Here is a 10,140-nt window from a genome sequence, read left to right on the forward strand (position 1 = left end):
TCAGACTTATGTGAGGCTTTTGTTAATAACCAGTCCTGTTGTACCCCCTTTCCTTTGTGCACCTATACCTTACAAAGCTGGCACCAAGCCAAGGCGTTGAACTAGACACCATGGCCTTAATCTCTCCCTTTCTCCAGCTACAACTCTTTTCACATGCTATCTCTGTCTTAGTATTAGTTGTTTTCTTACTAATCCCCACCAGAAAACTCTTATATTCACGTAAACGCACTATAAACATCCTAGTTCAAAAAGGGATTAAAGGTTTACCATTGGCTGAGGCTCTCTTCTGTAGGTTTTCTCCCTAATAAATCTGTGCTACAATATCTCTCTTTTCTTCATGTCTTTTGAGTCTGACAAATGATTGATTAGGTTTTATGTAATCCCATTTATCCAGCCTTACTTTGGAAGTTTTGACCTGTCCCAAGGAGCCCTCGTGTTTCCCTTAACTCTTCCCGTAAAATTCTAAGATATTGGGACTTACATTGAGGTCTTCAACCCATTTGGAATCGATTCTGGTGCAGGAGGATATATAAGGATCTAACTTCAGTTTTCTGTGTACAGATAATTCCATCAGCACAAGTTTTTAAAGAATTTGACTTTCTTCCATCCTGTGTTTCTGGCTCCCTTATCAAAGATTATGTGCCTACAGGAGTGGATTCATTTCTGGATCATCAATTCTGTTCTATTGATGGAAATATGTGCTTCTATTGAAAGAATGGCATTACCACATTCCTGAGGAAATTGACTTCTCTGTAAACTGAAAAGCAAAATTATAAGTTTAGAATACAAAATTGAGGTAAGTTTTGAACACATAAATTATAATATATAGAAAAAAATGTGGGAGAGAAAAGATAAGATGAAAAGTAGAGTAGCTATAAATTGAAGAACTCATAAACAATTACCAAAACTATACAAAGGAGCTGGGGTAAAGCTCAGTTGTAGGACTAGACTAATATATACAAAGCCATGGGTTCAATCTCAAAGAAGACCTAATAATAAGTTAATAAATAGTAATAATAAAATAATTACTTGAAATAAATGCTTTCATATTAGAGAAGCCTGAATCCTAAAACAGCAAAAAAGTACCCTCAATTCTTGTATCCAATGACATGAAAATACAAGAATGAAGAGGAAATAGTTTACCTTTTCTCTCCTTTCTTTTCCTTTCTTGTTTTCTTCTTTTCTTTTTTCCTTTGGCACTACTGGTGCTTGAAGTTGCTAAGGCTCTGACCACTTTAGATTATTTTTCAGATGAGGTATTACTTTTTGGCCAAGCCTCCCTTGAGCAATAATCTCTTACCTATGGTTTCCACAAACGAGAGATAACAGGGAAATTACCCTATATCTTGCTTTCTTTTTTGGATTTTCTCACGACTTTTTTTGGTCAGAACTGGCCCTGGATATGTCTTCTAAATCTCTGCCTTCTAATTAGCATGGCGTAGTTCATCTAAAGCTTGGACCCATATTATTTTTCATTGTAAACATTCAATATTGACTTCTGTTTTCTAGATATCTTTAAATTCAATTGAGGTTAGTATGGATCTTTATGATGTTATAAGAAGAACATAGAGAATCCCTTGAATAGTTTTTTCAGTTTCTTTAAATATTTATAGTATGATATTAAAAGTAGGACATTAATATTTCACAAGTACCTTATGTAGACTTCAATTGTTTTAATGATTTTGTGCACACATTAAGTTCAATATAATTTTATCAACTCTATATGAATAGTTACAGACACGTTTCTTTAAGTCTGTCTCATGCTTCTCTTTTATAATTAAACCCACTACTTCCCTTGGTCCCATCCCAAACCTGTTTCATCCTGGAAACCAAAACACATTTTTTCTCCGATTTCTAGGTCATGCAATAAATAAGCTTTTAGGATTGCCCTCAAATCTATGGTAGATTATTCCCTGTTGTTGTATGCCGTAATATTGTATTATATTCACTCGATTAGCCTTTTGGTTCTGTTATTAGAGAATGTAGCACAATTCGTTTCCCATTCACCTGAAGAAAGCCTGAATTGATTTCCATTTCTTTAACTAGAGGAAATAATGCTGCTATAATCCTCTGTGTTTTGGCCTTTGGGTGAATGTTACAGCTTATTTCTATGAGACAAACCTGAAGAGCTCAATTCCTGTGCTATACTCTAGGTGGTTGCATATTTCATATTCTAGGAACCTGTCAAAATGTTTTCAGAAGTGGCTTTCCCATTTGAGATTCCTGCCAGCATCCAGTTTCTCTGTTTCTTGATAGCATTTAGTATGGTCAATATTGTATTATGTGCAGTAATTCTCATACATGTTTTATGATGTCATTTTTGTTTTAATGTACCTTTATTTAGTGACTGATGATGCCTTTCTTGGGCTTATTTTTCACAAGATGTATTTTGCTAGTTTCTAATTGATGTTCTTTTTAACATTAGTTTTTGAGAGTTCTAGGTAGAGTAAAATTTGAGACATTCTTCAGGTATAGGATTTGCAAATATTTTATCCTTGACTATGGGTACACTTCATCAACATTATCTTCATCATCATTATCATCATCATTATCATCATCTGTTGGGTCTTTGTCCATCCCATGAAAGATGGACGAGGTCTGAGGAAAGGTAAGTGCGGCCACTGGCCCTTTACCCAGCCTCCCTCAGCCGGGAAAAAAATCAGACGCAGCAGGAGGTCAAGTCAAGCAGGAAGAAACTCGTTTATTAACAAAGAACAGCACTTTTTAAAGCAAAAAAGAGCAGGTGGCATGACAAGGGAGGAAGAGAAACCAATCACTGTCAAGGTCACACTCTATCATGAACCTAAGCTTCCATGGGCTGGTTACACACTTAACATAAAGCAAATTGAGCTCTGCCCACTCAACTCCCTCTCAGCACCATCTTTGCTGCCCATGTGCCCTACAATAATCATCACCATCATCATCATCATCATCATCATCATCACTATTAGTATTACTACCATTAGTTTTGTACATGTATGTATGGTCCTGGGACATGAACACAGGATCCCTGAGATTAGTCGCAACTTGTTAATAATATACCATTTCAGTCATGCCTCACTTCTGGCTTTTTTGCTGATTAATCAGAGATAAGATTTTCAGGGACATTATTTTGTGGGCTGCCATCCATCAGCAATACTCACATCACAGCCTAACAAGTAGTTAGGTTGAGATACATGAGTCCCCTGCATATGAACTTTCACAGTATAAATTATTTTATACATTTTTGAGTTCTACTATATCAAGTTTTCCTTTCCTATAATTTTAATGCCAAATTTAGGTATGCTTCATCTCCAAAATTGTCAAGGCATCTTCCTATGTTATACATTTACATCCCTCTTTTTGTTTTATAGGCCACCTTCAAATCCTGCTTGAAGTTAATATTTGAATAAATTATTTTAAGTCAATGTTCACTTTTTAATTCTCCCCAAGATTGTCTAACCTATCACCACTTATTAAAGAGAATGTCACTCCACAAGTGTTTGGTTTTACACTCTTATTAAATATTCCTTGATAATAATTATGTGGCTCTAATCTGGTGTCCTACAGACACATTGAGCTGTATAATCTTTCCTCTACAAATATAACAATTTTACACTAGCAGCTTTAATATTGGATAGAGAAATATATTCAAGTTTATTTTCCTTTGTCCATGAGTCAAAGAGTGATTGTCAGGTTTTTTTAGAAATTTTCATAATCTTATAAATAAAACTGTGAAGCTTGGCACAGTTAGCTCACGATTATTATAATAGCTGGATAGGAGGCTGAGATCTGAGGATTGTGGTTCAAGGCAGCTGGAATATGAATGTCTATGAGACTCTTATCCCCAATTAACCACCAGAAAACCAGAAGTGGCACAGTTGCTCAAAGGGTACAGCACTCACTTAGAGCTGAAGAGCTGAGGAACAGTGCCCAAGCCCAGATATCAAGCCCCATGTATGACCCCCCAAAAAGGGGGGTGGGGACAATTAATATCTTTGCTCAATTGTGTCCTCCAATAAATAAAAAGTATAAGTCTCCATTTACTTATATTTTTGCTTTTATATTCAACATTGCATAATTTTCATTGAGGGAAAGTCAACAATACATTTTGACAATATGTGGAGATGACACAAAGAAATTCACAGAAAACAGATGAAAAATAAGGGGCAATGGGAATGGAGACAGACAGAAATGGATTAATCAAGCCCTTGATCAATATGTGAGTGTGTAAGATATTTCAATAAGATTTCTTTGTACAATTAATGTACACCAATTAATAAATATCTTCCAAAGGCATTGGTATTCAAGTATGTCATAAAGGATAAATACAGATTTTGTGGTGAAATGAAAGATAAATGAGAAAATACATACTTATAGTAATTGTGTAAATAAACTAAGAATTTGGTCAACATTCTGAGGGCTCATGGCTCATTAGAATAGAAGGCCCTTGGTATCTAAGATAAGACTAAAATGTAAGACTTCAGCCTATCTTTAAGACTGCTTAATGGTATTGCCTTTTGAGTAAATATTCTCTTTATTGTTGTTGTTATTGCTGGGGGTGGTCATGGGCCTTGAACTCTGGGACTGGGCGCTGTCCCTCATCTATTCAGCTCAAGGCTAGGTCTCTACCACTTGAGCCATAGAGCCACTTCTGGTTTTCTGGGGGTTTATTGGAGATAAGAGTCTCATGGACTTTTTCTGCCCAGGCTGGCTTTGAACCACGATCCTCATTTCAGCTTCCTGAGTAGCTACAATTATAAAATGAGCCACCGGCACTAGGCTTTAATCAGTATTCTTAGTACAAAGAAAAAATACAAGTGATTTGGAACCAAGCTGTAGAAGGCTGCCTTTTTGGCTTCAGAAGAGAGCTGCCTGGTATCATATGAGTAGATAGATTTAGGAAAAATTAAGCATATAAGTCCATATGGAAGGCTACAATACATTTTAGTGAAGTTCCAAAAATGATAAGGACATTAATTGCAATAACTAGCTTGGTAATAAGGGACATGTTTAGGAGTTCTGTCTGTATTGTTACTGTTGTAAATGTACAATGTCATTTTATTCATTTTTGTTGTTGTTGTTTCCTTAGTATGTTCTTTCCTCTATGGAATATCCCCTGTTGTCACTTTTCTCGATTTTGATACCTTGCATCTTGTATATACATGTCTAATCTGGGGAGGGTAATGGGAATTACAAAACGCTGAAACAAGGAAACAGGATGACCTACTGCAACACAGATACCAATAAGACTATATTGGAAATGAACCTTACCACTTCATGCTTCGAAGAGTGGGGAGAAAGGAATGTGGGAGCTGTGGGAGGGAAGGGATCGTGGGATAACAACAAGGAAGGAAAGGGGTAATAATGATCAACAAGTAATATACTCATTGCCTTACTTATGTAATTGTAATCCCTCTGTGCAACATTTTAACAATAAAATAAAATAAAGTAAAATCAATAAATGACACGTTTGGCAAATAAAGTAAAATGCTAACTTACAGACAAATGAAGATAATAATAAACAGGTATGTCTATATACATGTATATATACATCTGTATATTGATATATATGTATACATGTATAGGTATTTGTGTATGTACACATATAAGTATGAATAAATGCATATGCACATAGTGTGTATACATATATATTTATTTAAAGAGACTTGAATAAGAAATATATTAATGCCTATAAAAAACCTTAACCATCCTGCCTATGAAAAGCTGAAACTATCCTGAATATGTTATCAAAAAATCCAAATACATATCTTTATAATGATATACCAAAATCCAAATAATATATAGAAAAATCATACCATACCTATACACTGCATACATATAGAGATTAATGGAAATAGAAAAAACAATAGAATAGCAGTGCACAATCAATATGTAGAAATTGGAATCCTTATATATTGGTGCTTGGCACTTAAAGTGATATAGTCAGTTTGTTATAAATACTGGAAATCTAAGATATTACACATAGAATTGCCTCTATGATCCAGCATTTTGAATCATAATTTTTTTTATTTTTTATTTTTGGGTCCGGTCGTGGGGCCTGAACTCGGCCTGAGCTCTGTCCCTCAGCTCTTCAGCTCAAGACTAATGCTCTACCACTTGAGCCACAGTGCCACTTCCGGCTTTTTTCTTTTTGCTTATGTGGTGCTAAGGAATCAAACCCAGGGCCTCAGGCATGCAAGGCAAGCGCTCTACCACTGAGCCAACTTCTCAGCCCTTGAATCATAATTTTCTATACAAAATATATTTCAACATATGTCCAATGAAACACATGTACAATTATATACATAAGAAAACCTTTTATAATAACATATAATAAAATATTGAAATGCCCATTGAGGGGATTATAGAATTATACACACACATACAAATCAATATGGTATATCCCTGGGAAAAATTTATATGGACTTGGTTTGGAAGCTAATTTTACTTGGGAAGAATGGATAAAATAGACTTCAATTTCTAATTATATCAGCTTTTTAAAATGGACACAGACGTAGTGGTAGACTATGAAGTAATGGTTGGTCAAGTGTAGGGTAGGTTGAAATGATGACAGGAAGTGTTGAATAATAGATATTGGAGTACTTTGAGAGTGTAGCTATGATAAAATGTTCTAGAACTGAAGATGATATTCATAGTCCAACTCTTTAACATTCTATTAATCATTGTACTTTATCGAAGAATTACAGATTGCATTTGCATTAACCTTAAGAAAAATTTTAGAATAGTAATGGGTGAATCTGAGTAATAATTTAGAATTTAAAATCACAGAATTCTATAATGCACACGTTTAATATGTTGATGAATAAGACTGTCAATAAAATATGATCGGTGATATATCCTCTGCGTGACTGTATATGACACTGCAAGTCAGTGAATACTCTACAAAATTATGTAAATTGAGGAATGAGATAGGGCTGAAAAGAATGAGGGATAATGATCATCGAGATGCATTGTATTGAGCTGGGAATATGGCTTAGTAGTAGTCTTAGGGGAATAGTGTGAAGCCCTGGGTTTGATTCCTCAGTTCTACATTAACAAAAAAAGCTGGAATTGGCACTGTGACAGAAGTCATAAAGTGCCAATGTGAGGAAAAGAAGTTCGTGGACATTGCCAAGGCCCTGAGTTCAAGCCCAGGAGGGTCAAAAAGAAAAAGATGCATTGTATTAAGATAGGCACTAACGGCTCATGCCTGTAATCCTAGATACTCAGGAGACTGAGGATGGAGATTTGAAACCAGCCCAGTTAGGAATGTCTGTGAGATTTTATCCCCAATTAAATGTCAGAAAAATCAAAGTCCTGCTGTACCTCAAGTGATAGACTTCTACTGTTCATCGAAAGGAGGTCACGCACACCGCCCAGACCCAGAGTTCAAACCTCAGGAGAGAAGAAAGACAAGAAAATAACTCACTAAACACTATTCATAAATTGCATGGTCAAACAGCAACTCCCATGCAACTACTCAAAGTCAATTAAAATATGATTAAAATAGAATACAAGTCATTTTGTGGACCAAACATAAATAGAATACAAAGGTTGTTTACAGGGACAAAGTAAATTTTATCTCTTAGTTAGAGTTGAAATTTGTTCTTCAGTCTTCTTAAATCATTTATGAAATTGACAATACTGCCAATTATAGGTCAATTTCCTTGAGGAACAGATTGAATTCACCATAGAGGTGAATTTTTTGCCTCTTGTTGAAGTATATCTGATATTTTAAAGTAGATTTGTCCTAATGTAATATTTATTAAATCAATCATTTCACTAGGGTGATGTTAGTCAGATTTTTTTCCAGTAAATCCTATCCCTTATAATAAATGAGAGCATGCTGTGTCAGTCTCCTATTCATATGACAAAATATTTTATAAAATTAATTAATAAGGGGGATAGATTAATTTTGGCATCTGATTTTATACATTTCAGTTTATGTTTCTTATCCTCATTGTTTTGGGTTGGTGGTGGCACAGAACCCAATGTCAGGAACATCTGATGGAGTATGTGTTTTCATGGAAGACAGAAAGTAAAGAAGAGGAGGAATAGGTGTAGGAGAGAGAGAAAGAGGAGAAGAGCAAGAAGGAAAAGGAGAAGGAGACAGAGAAGGAAAAGAAGGAAGAGAAAGAAAGGACATTTATCTTAACATCTTCATTGATCACAAGTTCTCAGTGACCATACCTCTACAACTGTGCCCACTCGAAAAGGTTCACCACCTCTTTATGGCAACATAGTGAAAGCTAATTATTAATCCCAATCTTTTATGATTTCAGATTTAATTTCTAGAATGGTGGGTACATATTTCTATACAATTGTGATAATTTCTCTTCCTAAATATTTACTTGAATTAATCAGATAAGCTATTTGGCATGGAGTTGGTTTGGTTATACCACTGTTGGAGAGATGAATGAAATATTTTGAATGCAAATACATTTTATTTAACAGATAAAGAAGCTTCAAGAGATTACAATTTGTTACCTTCAAAAATGACTATTTCATTCAACGTATAGTGACTTGAACTTTTCATAATTTTCTGGCATTTCCATTGAAGTATTTTGTCGTCTATAGCAAGTTTCATTCTTTCTAGTGAAGGAAAAATGAATGCTATCACGATCATTTATTTCTTAATTATTCTATAGAAAGTAGGTATAATATGAATTTCCTGCCATTCAAAAATAAGTTATATTCAAGTCTATAAGAATAATTGGAAAAGTCATGGAATATCTTGCTTTAGTTATCTTATATTAAGATTGATTCAATTTCTAAAAATGACTGTTGACATAAAATGCATGAAATTCAATTTTTCTCTGAAATGACTTGGTACTCAAACCTGAGAAATACATGACCAGTAACTATGATTTCTGCACACTCAAAAAATGTATGAATCTGCATTTTTATGTCAAAAATTTAGGGTAAAAAAAGAGAAAATCATGTAACTTCAGTAGATAATAATCAAAGTTAATGACAAATTGCTTCATTCATCCTGACAGAGCCTATTGATTTTATCTTACATGAGAAATTTGATTAATGATCTCTTTGTCGCTTTTGAATAATAGAGTATTTCAATTTGTCCAAAGATTCTGTAATTTAAACCTTCAAGTGTATATTTTTTCATAAAAATGAACAGTATTTTTCTGCAGTGCAGGTTCAGATTTAACAACTAAATAAATATCTAAATGTTAATTAATTAAATTGAGCCTCTATAATTCAAATAATAAATTTATTTTATTCTTAGATATATCTATGCTGAATATGAGTGTCTAAAGCTTGTAATCCTTGCTACTCAGGAAGCTGGGGACCAAAGCCAGCTTTGGCAAGAAAGTTTGTGAGACAAATCTCAATTAATCACACACACACACACACACACACACACACACACACACACACACACACACACACACACACACACAAAGCCAGAAGTGGAGTTGTGGGTCAAACTAACCTTGAGTGAAAAAAACTAAGGCATAGACCTTGAGTTCAAATCACAAGAATAACACACACCCACATGCACACACATGCATATTATGTCTAGATACTTATTTTAGTTTAAAGAAATACACAATATCATGAATAGTAATATTTGTTTCATATCCTGCAACTTTTATGAAGTGGTTTTTAGTACAATTTGCTTTAAGATATAACATAGGTCATTAAAATTAATATTAATCTAGTTAATATTTTTAATTACTCATAACACATTGGTATTTTATGTATACACTTAAGAAATATTATTTGTAAAAGAAAGAAAGGAAGAATAGAAGAAAAGCAAGAAAGAAAGAGAGAAAGAAAGAAAGGAGGAAAGAAGGAAAGAAAAAAGAAGAGAGCAAAAGAGAGAGGTAGGGATGGAGGGAAGGAAGGAGGAAGGAAAGACAGCAGGAAGGAAGGAAGGAAGAAGGAAAGAAGGAAGGAAGGAAGGAACGAACGAACGAAGGAAGGAACGAAGGAAGGAAGGGACAAAACCAATTTAATTTATAAAATCTGTTATTTAGCCCAACATAAACTTCATGTAAGTTAACCCTTTTGTAAACGCAAGGTTACAATTGTCACTTTGCTGCATGTTCTCCATGCATGAATGAAACCAACAAAGGAAGGATCAGAAATAACCAGAAGAATCTGTTTGCATCTCAAGTAAATATGTACACAAATCTT

Source organism: Dipodomys spectabilis, unplaced genomic scaffold (assembly GCF_019054845.1).
Source record: "Dipodomys spectabilis isolate Male_0828 unplaced genomic scaffold, ASM1905484v1 ptg000503l, whole genome shotgun sequence".
Classification (NCBI taxonomy): domain Eukaryota; kingdom Metazoa; phylum Chordata; class Mammalia; order Rodentia; family Heteromyidae; genus Dipodomys; species Dipodomys spectabilis.